At 40.3% G+C, this 9572-nt stretch overlaps 1 long non-coding RNA gene across 1 annotated transcript; it reads left to right on the plus strand.

Moving 5' to 3' along the window:
* Nucleotides 1–3338: 3338 nt before the first annotated feature.
* LOC138332741 (uncharacterized) lies at nucleotides 3339–5846 on the plus strand. Its single transcript, XR_011209862.1, has 3 exons — nucleotides 3339–3491; nucleotides 4694–4753; nucleotides 5757–5846. It is a non-coding gene; the product is annotated as an uncharacterized lncRNA (long non-coding RNA).
* The last annotated feature ends 3726 nt before the right edge of the window (nucleotides 5847–9572 follow it).

Raw genomic sequence — 9572 nt, forward strand, 5'->3', positions numbered from 1 at the left:
TTTACCTCTATTTCCCCTATTGGGCCCCGCCCCTCCTGCCCCCGGGAGACCAGAGCCAAAATTTATACAAGTTCTGTTCCCCTTCCCCAAAGGATGTTTGTGGGCCAAATCTGGTTACATTCCATTCAGAGCTCTATGACAAGAAGCGATTTAAAGGATTTACCTCTATTTCCCCTATTGGGCCCCGCCCCTCCTGCCCCTGGAGGGTCAGAGAGCCAAAATTTATACAAGTTCTGTTCCCCTTCCCCCAAGGATGTTTGTGGCCAAATTTAGTTACATTCCATTCAGAAACTCTATGACTAGTAGCGATTTAAAGGATTTACCTCTATTTCCCCTATTGGGCCCCGCCCCTCCTGCCCCCGGGGGACCAGAGCCAAAATTTATACAGGTTCTGTTTCCCCTTCCACCAAGGATGTTTGTGGCCAAATTTGGTTACAATCCATGCAGAACTCTATGACTAGTAGCGATTTAAAGGAAATGTTGACGGACGGACGGACGGACGGACGACGGACGGGACGGACGAACGGACGACCGCGCCATGACATAAGCTCACCGGCCCTTCGGGCCAGGTGAGCTAAAAACCATTTCCGATTTGATTTTGATGTAGGTTTTACTGAGGGAATATTGTGCAATTATGGTCTGTCATCTATTTTAGCATTATTTTTCAACGAAATGGCACCAGAGTGTATAGAACCCCGTTTTACTGAGGAGCATTTTTGTGTGCAAGATCGCGCTCAATGCTTTTCAAGTTTCGAAAAAAAAAATCATCGATGCCGAAATAGTTTCTGTAAATCTATGAGTATCTTAAAAAACAAAATGGCGCTTCAATGACAACCGAATTTGGATTTGGTTTGTTTATTTTTTACGTCCTATTTACAGCCAGGGTCATGTAAGGACGTGCCAGGTTTGTTGGTGGAGGAAAGCCGGAGTACCCGGAGAAAAACCACCGGCCAGTGGTCAGTACCTGGCAACTGCCCCACATGGGATTCGAACCCGCTTCCCAGAGGTGGAGGGCTTGTGGTAATATGTCGGGACATCTTAACCACTCGGCCACTGCGGCCCCCGAATTTGGAGCATCATTTGTAAACAAAATGACTTATTAGAATCATAATCACGAATTGTAATTCTCTCATAATCACGATGTTCCATAAATGTCGACATGCCAAATAAATACGCGAAATTGAAAAATATGCTTTAAAGTTATTGCAAAAAAAAGTGATGATACTGAAATTGTCTTATTATCCTTATTTTTAATTTATTTGAAATTATTTTTTCTATTTTAGTTCGCTTAAAATTCTTCAACGAAGAGAGGGGGTCTTATGGGATCACCCTGCCGTCGGCATCGGGCCAAATGTTCTAAGTTAAAGATGCTCCACCGCCGACAGAGCATAAACGATAATCACCATTTAAATTATTTTACATGAACAAAATTTCAATTGTGCATATATGTGTCTAATGAACACAAAATTACATATAAAATGATTTTTGTCTGTTCCTGATTTTTATATAAATGAAATAAAAAATACCATTGGTGTAGCCTCTTTAGTGTTGTCCTGCAACGTGATCAGTGTGAATAGTATAGTTGTCTATGGTATCGATGAGTCATTATTTCATATCAACTTTTCCATGGCTTATTTGGTGGCAGACTGATTTATTTGCTAATTTTCATTTTATATATATGTTGTTTGTTCTTTCGTTCGTTTATGCGTGCATATATGCGTTTTATCGATCGACCGAAAAATTTCATTTACAACCAATTACAATATTTGACATAAATATGAGTTTCAGTAGTTTCGGTGTATTATGTGTTCTTTAAAACAGTATTTTACCGATTTACTCGATCACATTTATTGGCATTAATTTTTGGACAGTTAAAACATTACTGAAAACATTATTCAGTACAATCAGAAACATATATTATTATATGTATATATGTTTCTGGTACAGTTCTGGGCCCAGTTTCACGAACATTCTTTAAATTTTAGGAATTTCTTAACTTAATATTCCCCCTAGAGCATTACAAAAGTTAAAGATCTATCCTCCCATTCCTAAAAGGTATGCAATGAAATCAGCTAGAGTACTCAGTGGCGTAGGAAGATGAAACGTAATGGGCGGGGGCAAAGGTCCTCAATATTTTGTATTTCACCCACCCCCCCCCCCCCCCCCCCCCCCCCCCCCCCCCCCCCCCGCCGCACCTACAGGAGGAGACTGTTGCCCTTTTTATAGTGCTATATTTCACAGGAGTAGAAACTACACTCTTTAAAGACTTTGGTGTGGTCGCGGCTAGGGAAACAGAAACCCCAGAGCCTTCCTCACCAGGGGCGAAACGCTCCAACTCAAGGCCAAAAAGTGACACGGTGCTCAGGGAGGCATTAGGAAAGATTAATTGTGATTTAGGAAAGAAGAGAAAAGAAAAGATCCATAAATTTAGTCGCCTTTTACCGATCATGGCATAGGGGCAGTCAGTAGGAACAAATCTAATGCCCTACCTGCTGTGGCTATTATATATACACAACCATCTATACTTTATTATACTTTTTTCATATATCATTAATATAATCCTTGTACAACATTTCTAGAAAGTGGGGTCGCTAAAAAGAAATTAACGAATACGAAAAACTGGCCCAAATTAGCGTGTGAGCGCCGAAGGCACAAGATTTTGGGGTCTGGGGGTCGACCCCCGGGAAAAATATTACGATTTAGAATGGCTGATATGAGTTTTACAATGTATTTTTGATGATTTTGCGAGCGCCCGAAAGCGCAAGATTTTGGTGTTTGGGAGGTTCGGGGGTCTTCCCCGGGGAAAAAATATTACGATTTTAGAATGGCTAAGATGCATTTTGATGATTTTAAAGCGTTCTTACCATGGTATTTTTTCGATTTAAAGTAACCTGCATTTAGAAATGATAATTGTGATAATTGTGTCGTCATATCTTTGTGCAGCCCTGCTTGATCTGAACATACCGGTTTCACACCATCAGCACATTGTTTTGTAACTCAATACAAATGCAGTACGTAGAATCCCTTAATGGACATTTTTTAGTGTAGTTCATGTGTATTGAATTATTACTATTAAAGGTTTGAACATTATGTGCTTGAACGTTTTAGGAAATGCGCCGCGCAGCGGAAATTTTTTTAGAATGAAGTATAAAAATTGTGCAGGAGGACCTTTTTTTCTTTCAAATATGCATATTTAGAACATTTCAGTCGGCGAAAATGGGGGGGGGCAAAAAGACATGTTTGTCCCCCGTCCTGGGGAACGGGGGGGGGCAGTTGCCCCCCTGCCCCCCGCTTCCTACGCCCCTGGTACTGTATATAACCCCTTCCCCCACGCCACTGAGCCGATCACCTCACCTAAAAACCAAAGAAGAAGAAGAGTTACTTCCCCTGTGGCGCCACTCTAATCACACACGCGGCTCAAACAAAGATGGCGGATGTTTTAGATTTACAAGAAGGAGGAGATGAGTTTGAGGTCGACGAGGAAGGCGATCGTAAGAATTTCACGAATTTCTGTGTGACTGTTAATGGCAAGAAATCTATTCTTCCGTTAGAATGGTCGTTTGGCCTTTGTTTTATTCGAATATGCATAATAATTCAAACTGCTACTTTTGCCGGTGACCAAAACAAGTCACATTTTCTTGAAATCATGAAAGGAAACAAAAAGTGATTGATTATTGTTTCTGCCATATAGTGATATACACACCATCGATCCTCCCCATTATTGCACATTAATTTGGGCATTGAAGAAAGGGTCAAGCATGTAGTCAAGAACAAAAACACTGCACATTTATTCAGTCTTTTTCAAACTTCTTAGTTTGCCTGCTTCAACATATAACATACTACTGCGCTCTGGCCCTAAACCAGACGTCTATCTGTCATAATGTCTAAGTCTGGTGTCAGGGCCAGAGTATCTCGGGCTAATAACATACTAAGAATCCATCAACATCAGGAGCATAATGACTTCATTTAATTATAAACGTTATAAATGTACTTTTAACTTATTTACTGCAAACTGCTTAGCTCACATATCGAATGCACTTGTCTATTACTTTTCTTATTTATAGTCAAAGGATTGAGTCCTGGGACAATTACATTTTGACTCTATACTCAAAATATTTATCCCATAAATCAATAACCATGCAACTTCCGAAGATAACTTATTACAAACACTATATTTAACATATATATAGCATAGACATTTTACTACAGAGTTCTCGTTAAAAGCTGGTTGCCGGCAAAAACGGCCGTCTATTTCCTAGTTTACAACCGGCTATTTTCGTAAGAAATAAATATTGGCCACTATGGGGCCTGCGGCTACCAACCACCTATTATTAATTTTTAACCATCTATTAAAAAACATTGTGAGAAACCCTGTACTAGCAACATTATACGGGTCATGTGTTATACAATGAGGATTTAGCAATCTCACTCCCCCCCCCCCCCCCTCGAAAGTTCATACTGAAATATTCCAGCCTTTGAAGAAGAGTTCAAAAGCATCTAGGGGTAAATGAGTTAACAATATATACAAATTTAGTTGGTGTTAACATACCGCAGTCTCCCAAAACACGCACCTCTCACAACATACACACAACAGACATGGGAGACCGTCCTTACATGACCCTAACTGTCAATAGGACGTTAATTAATCAAACAAACAAACATGTACACTTATGTAATTATGATTTCTTTTTAGAGGGGTTACAGAAGCTAAAAGAAAAGGCAAAGAAGCGGAAAGGAAGAGGATTTGGCTCAGGTATATGTCATAAAAGAATTTGATGGTGGTATATTTCATAATGTATTTTCCTATCTTTGATTATAATTTGTACAGTTGTGGTAATAGGATGGAAATTAGGGTGTTTCTCAATGAGGTAAAGCATGATGCATCAATCTAAATTTTTGTGAACCTTACCAAAGACAGGTCAAATGTCAGTCTCTTGAGAAATATACTAGTCTCGCCGTCTGTGAGTTTGTTATAATCTTGTGGCTTTTATAAGACACCTTAACTCCTTAAAGGTTTTGATGCCTGGTAATAAGCTACAGCACCCTCCCATTAATTTTTCATCACAACTCCCTCTATTTAGATGGTTTACATAGATCAGTATATTTTGACACTGGAAATACTTAAAGGGACAATTCAGTCTAAGAGAACATGAAAATTTGTACATATATCGGAAAAAACCCAGTTCTAATGGAAATTAGATTGGTCGGTTTTACTGTGATATGCCTGAAAAGTCCATGGTTGTGACATATGTGTAGATGTTCAAACTCGCTCGCTGTCCGCCATTACACATTGTGGTCGAACTTCTTGTATGCCGAACCCTGTCCCTTGCTCGTAGAGTAATGCAACTTTTGTCTAGAACTGCTTAAATCGCTCTGACAGTAGTGTGTTAACCTTATAAGGTGAATTGTCTTGCCTAAAAATCATTTTATCACCTTCTCAGTGGTTATGTAGTTTATTTGTTTAATGTGCCTGACTTTGGCTCGGGTATGGGTACAGCGTCCATATTGTACCTGCTTAATCGTATTGATCAACGATTTGATATTTCAACGATATTAATTAAAATACTAAACTTTGATGTGGAATTTGTAAATATTTTATGTTATATGTTTCATAAGAAATGTAGAACAATACATTTATGCCATATTTTGCTTCTTTGTTATGTAAAAGAATTAGCCTGAGTGAATTGTCCCTTTAAAATGCAAAATCTAATTCTTGCCTCCCCTGTTTTACTCATAGTTAAAATATATATTTACAGATGGCCCAACAAGGAGTGGTGTTGAGGATTTTGAGGCGATGGATGTGGATGAGGATGGTGGCCCTGGTCCACAGAGGTGTAAGTATAGGTCCCGCATCCTTTAGGCCTAATGTCAGGGGCTGTAATTGGGTCTAGCCTTCAGCGAGATGAAGGTAGAATTGAAATTAATTATTCAATAAAGACAATTAGCAATGAAACTTTTTATTTTAAAAAAATTCTTAGAAGTTTGTAACTTCTTCCTCTGAAAGTCAAAATTTGATATCTACAAATGTAGCTGTATATTGAAAAATAGGAATTGGAAAAGTAAAATGAAATTTCTTTAGGGCAAAGTCTTATTAAACCGTTTTGAATAAATAAAATTGAGCGGGGAAAAAAACTTTCTATTAGAAATGCAATTCAGTTTTTAGCTCACCTGGCCCGAAGGGCCGGTGAGCTTATGTCATGGCGCGGCGTCCGTCGTCCGTCTGTCAACATTTGAATTTACTGTAGTGTCGGTCTAACCGTTGATGATGACAGTGATGTAACTCGCCGTGCAACTTGCACAATACTATTGCATAATGGGTTACAATATAATGCTAAACGCGAGTTGATTGGTTTGGTGGGGGCGTGGCTTATATAGTGTGATATGTGTGACCCTCGTGTGATAGATCTATCCTGAACTCATCGGGTATTACCGTACTCATAAGAACTAGATCTATCCTGAACTCATCGGGTATTACCCTGTCCAAAAGAACTGCAGGATGTGTCCATACTTTCTATTAGGCCTACCCGCAGTTTTTACAACAGACGTTTCTTCAAAGAAATCTCTGGCATTAAATGCGATAACGTGGTTTTCAAGAGCTGCTGTCCGTGTTTCAGCCAGGATAGACTGGATAACTTTTTGCGTCATCGCTAGCATAATTCACGGTAGGGAAATGTGCGTCACACAAACGTTAGCTACCTGTTAGGCTACTTCGAGAACAACGTAATGGCTGCCGTGAGGCCCACCTCGCGGTAAGTTTACCTCTGTTTGTTTCTTTATCAATCAACTTCTTAAATATCAAAGTACTTTTAATTCACTACGGATTTTATTTATTCTATAAACTTAAGACTTCGTTGGTAATTTTGCTTGGGTTCCGATAAACAGGTAGCTGGGTTAAATGTCCCACGTGCAGTCACATTCTTTATAATCTTGTGACAACCTCTCTCTCGTACGTAACATCAGTTGTTTTTTTTAACTTATCTCATGAAAAAGATATTCCATTTAGTTTATACTGAAAGATCGAACGTAATTCACTTACTAAGTTTGCCGTCGTCCGTCAGTACCGTCCGTTAGCAAAAGATCGTCCACACACGTGTTTTTATCAGGACGCGCAGTCATTTTCGCCTTTCAAACCTCTAGAAACATTGTCAGATAAACTTCCGCCCTACCTCGTTGCTCTATCGTGCCGACGTCGGTAGGCTATCTAAACCCCGCCCCTCATACATTTGACAGAACCAACTCAACCAATTGGATAATACTGTCGCTCCAACAAACCGAGGTATTACAACATCATTGATTTTGGTCAACGGTTATAACCGACAGGCAAAGTAAATCGATACTTGTCATAGAGTTCCTCCACATGGATTGTGACCAAATTTGGCCACAAACATCCTTGGGTGAAGGGGAACAGAACTTGTATAAATTTTGGCTCTGACCCCCCAGGGGCAGGAGGGGCAGGGCCCAATAGGGATAATAGAGGTAAATCCTATAAATCGCTACTTGTCTTGGAGTTCTGCATGGATTGTAACCAAATTTGGCCACAAACATCCTTGGGGGAAGGGGAACAGAACTTGTATAAATTTTGGCTCTGACCCCCGGGGGCAGGAGGGGCGGGGCCCAATAGGGGAAATAGAGGTTAAATCCCATAAATCACTACTTGTCCTAGAGTTCTACTATGGATTGTAACCAAATTTGTCCACAAGCAGCCGTGGGGAATGGGAACAGAACTTGTATAAATTTTTTGGCTCTGACCCCCCGGGGGCAGGAGGGGCAAGGGCCCAATAGGGGTAATAGAGGTAAATCCTGTAAATCGTTACTTGTCCTAGAGTTCTACATGGATTGTAACCAAATTTGGCCACAAACATCCTTGAGGGAAGGGAAACAGAACTGTATAGATTTGTGGCTCTGACCCCACGGAGGCAGGAGGGGCGTGGCCCAATAGGGGAAATAGAGGTAAATCCTATAAATTGCTACTTGTCCTAGAGTTCTGCATGGATTGTAAACAAATTTGGCCACAAACATCCTTGGGGGAATGGGAACAGAACTTGTATAAATTTTGGCTCTGACCCCCCGGGGGCAGGAGGGGCGGGGCCCAATATGGGTAATAGAGGTAAATCCTATAAATCGCTACTTGTCCTAGAGTTTCTACATGGATTGTAACCAAATTTGGCCACAAACATCCTTGGGAGAGAAGGGGAACAGAACTTGTATAAATTTTGGCTCTGACCTCCCGGGGGCAGGAGGGGCGGGGCCCAATAGGGGAAATAGAGGTAAATCCTATAAATCGCTACTTGTCCTAGAGTTCTGCATGGATTGTAACCAAATTTGGCCATATAAAGGGGAACAGAACTTGTATAAATTTTTGGCTCAGGGAGGGGGCAGGAGGCCCTCTGGGCCCAATAGTTTTGTATTCTTTTAATAACATTAAATAGAAGGCGGAGGTTTTCAACGTCCTGTAGGTATTTCATAATGGTAAGATGTATCGACAGAGGGATCCAAAGTGGATACCGGAGTATTCAAACAGCGCTCCATAAATGGTGTAGAAATACAAGTATAGTGGAACCTCCCGAAACCGATCATGGTCGGTGCATATAATTTCGGCCGGTTTAGAGAGGGTTCGGTTTGGAGAAGTGAACCGAATACCGATCATCACGATCCGGATTTAATCAATCGGAAGTAGTTTTTTTACATTAGTGCACCGCATGTATGCCTAGTGTTCGTTAAAACCGACCGATATTGATTGTTAATGTGAATGTTATCACAAAAGAGAGAATCATACGTTTAAAAGGAATGGATTACAGCAAACTTGACTTTGTTACCGCTTATAAACGTAGTTTAGTTAGTTAGTTGCGTGAATGTTCTTGGGGATGTTCTCGTCTGCAACCTACATATGACCGATCGCTTCCGGTTACGTCAAGAATCAAATTATATGGTCTAATTACATGATGATCAGTCGATGCCGGTCATTATATGACATAGTCATTTTCTAAAACAATACAAGGCTTCGGCTTCTTCATACAGATAATTTACGTTATCCGACAACTACATATGTAAATAAAAAAAAACGTGTGATTTGAATACGAAACTTTCTCTTTGTTACTAGCTCTGCTTGTTTTCCTACAGTAAACAAACCGTGTGCACATGGTAGACCTTCGTTAGATATCTAAACAATAGGCATGATTAAATAATTACACCACCATCTCGGGTATAATTACCGTGTACCTATAGCCTTCACATCTGTATACACGCCCCAGGACATGGCATGCAACAACTATGGTACAGGTACGTGTGTATTTCACGGTCGGTTGATCAGACCTCAATGCAATCTATCGGTGTCGCTCAGGTAAGGCCGGTTTTCAGAAGTGTATTTTAGTTATATTTGACTATTCCGATCTCAAAATCGGTCCGGTATTCGGAATTGGGAGGGATCGGTTTTGGGAAGTTTTATATACTATTAATAAAGAGGAATTCATTCCGTACATGACATCCATGTTCGGTTTCTAGAGGTGATCGGTTTTGAGAAGGTTCGGTTTTGGGAGGTTCCACTGTATGAAGAAGGATCATCAACACCAAAG

The sequence above is a fragment of the Argopecten irradians genome, chromosome 10 (genome assembly GCF_041381155.1).
Source record: "Argopecten irradians isolate NY chromosome 10, Ai_NY, whole genome shotgun sequence".
Classification (NCBI taxonomy): Eukaryota; Metazoa; Mollusca; class Bivalvia; order Pectinida; family Pectinidae; genus Argopecten; species Argopecten irradians.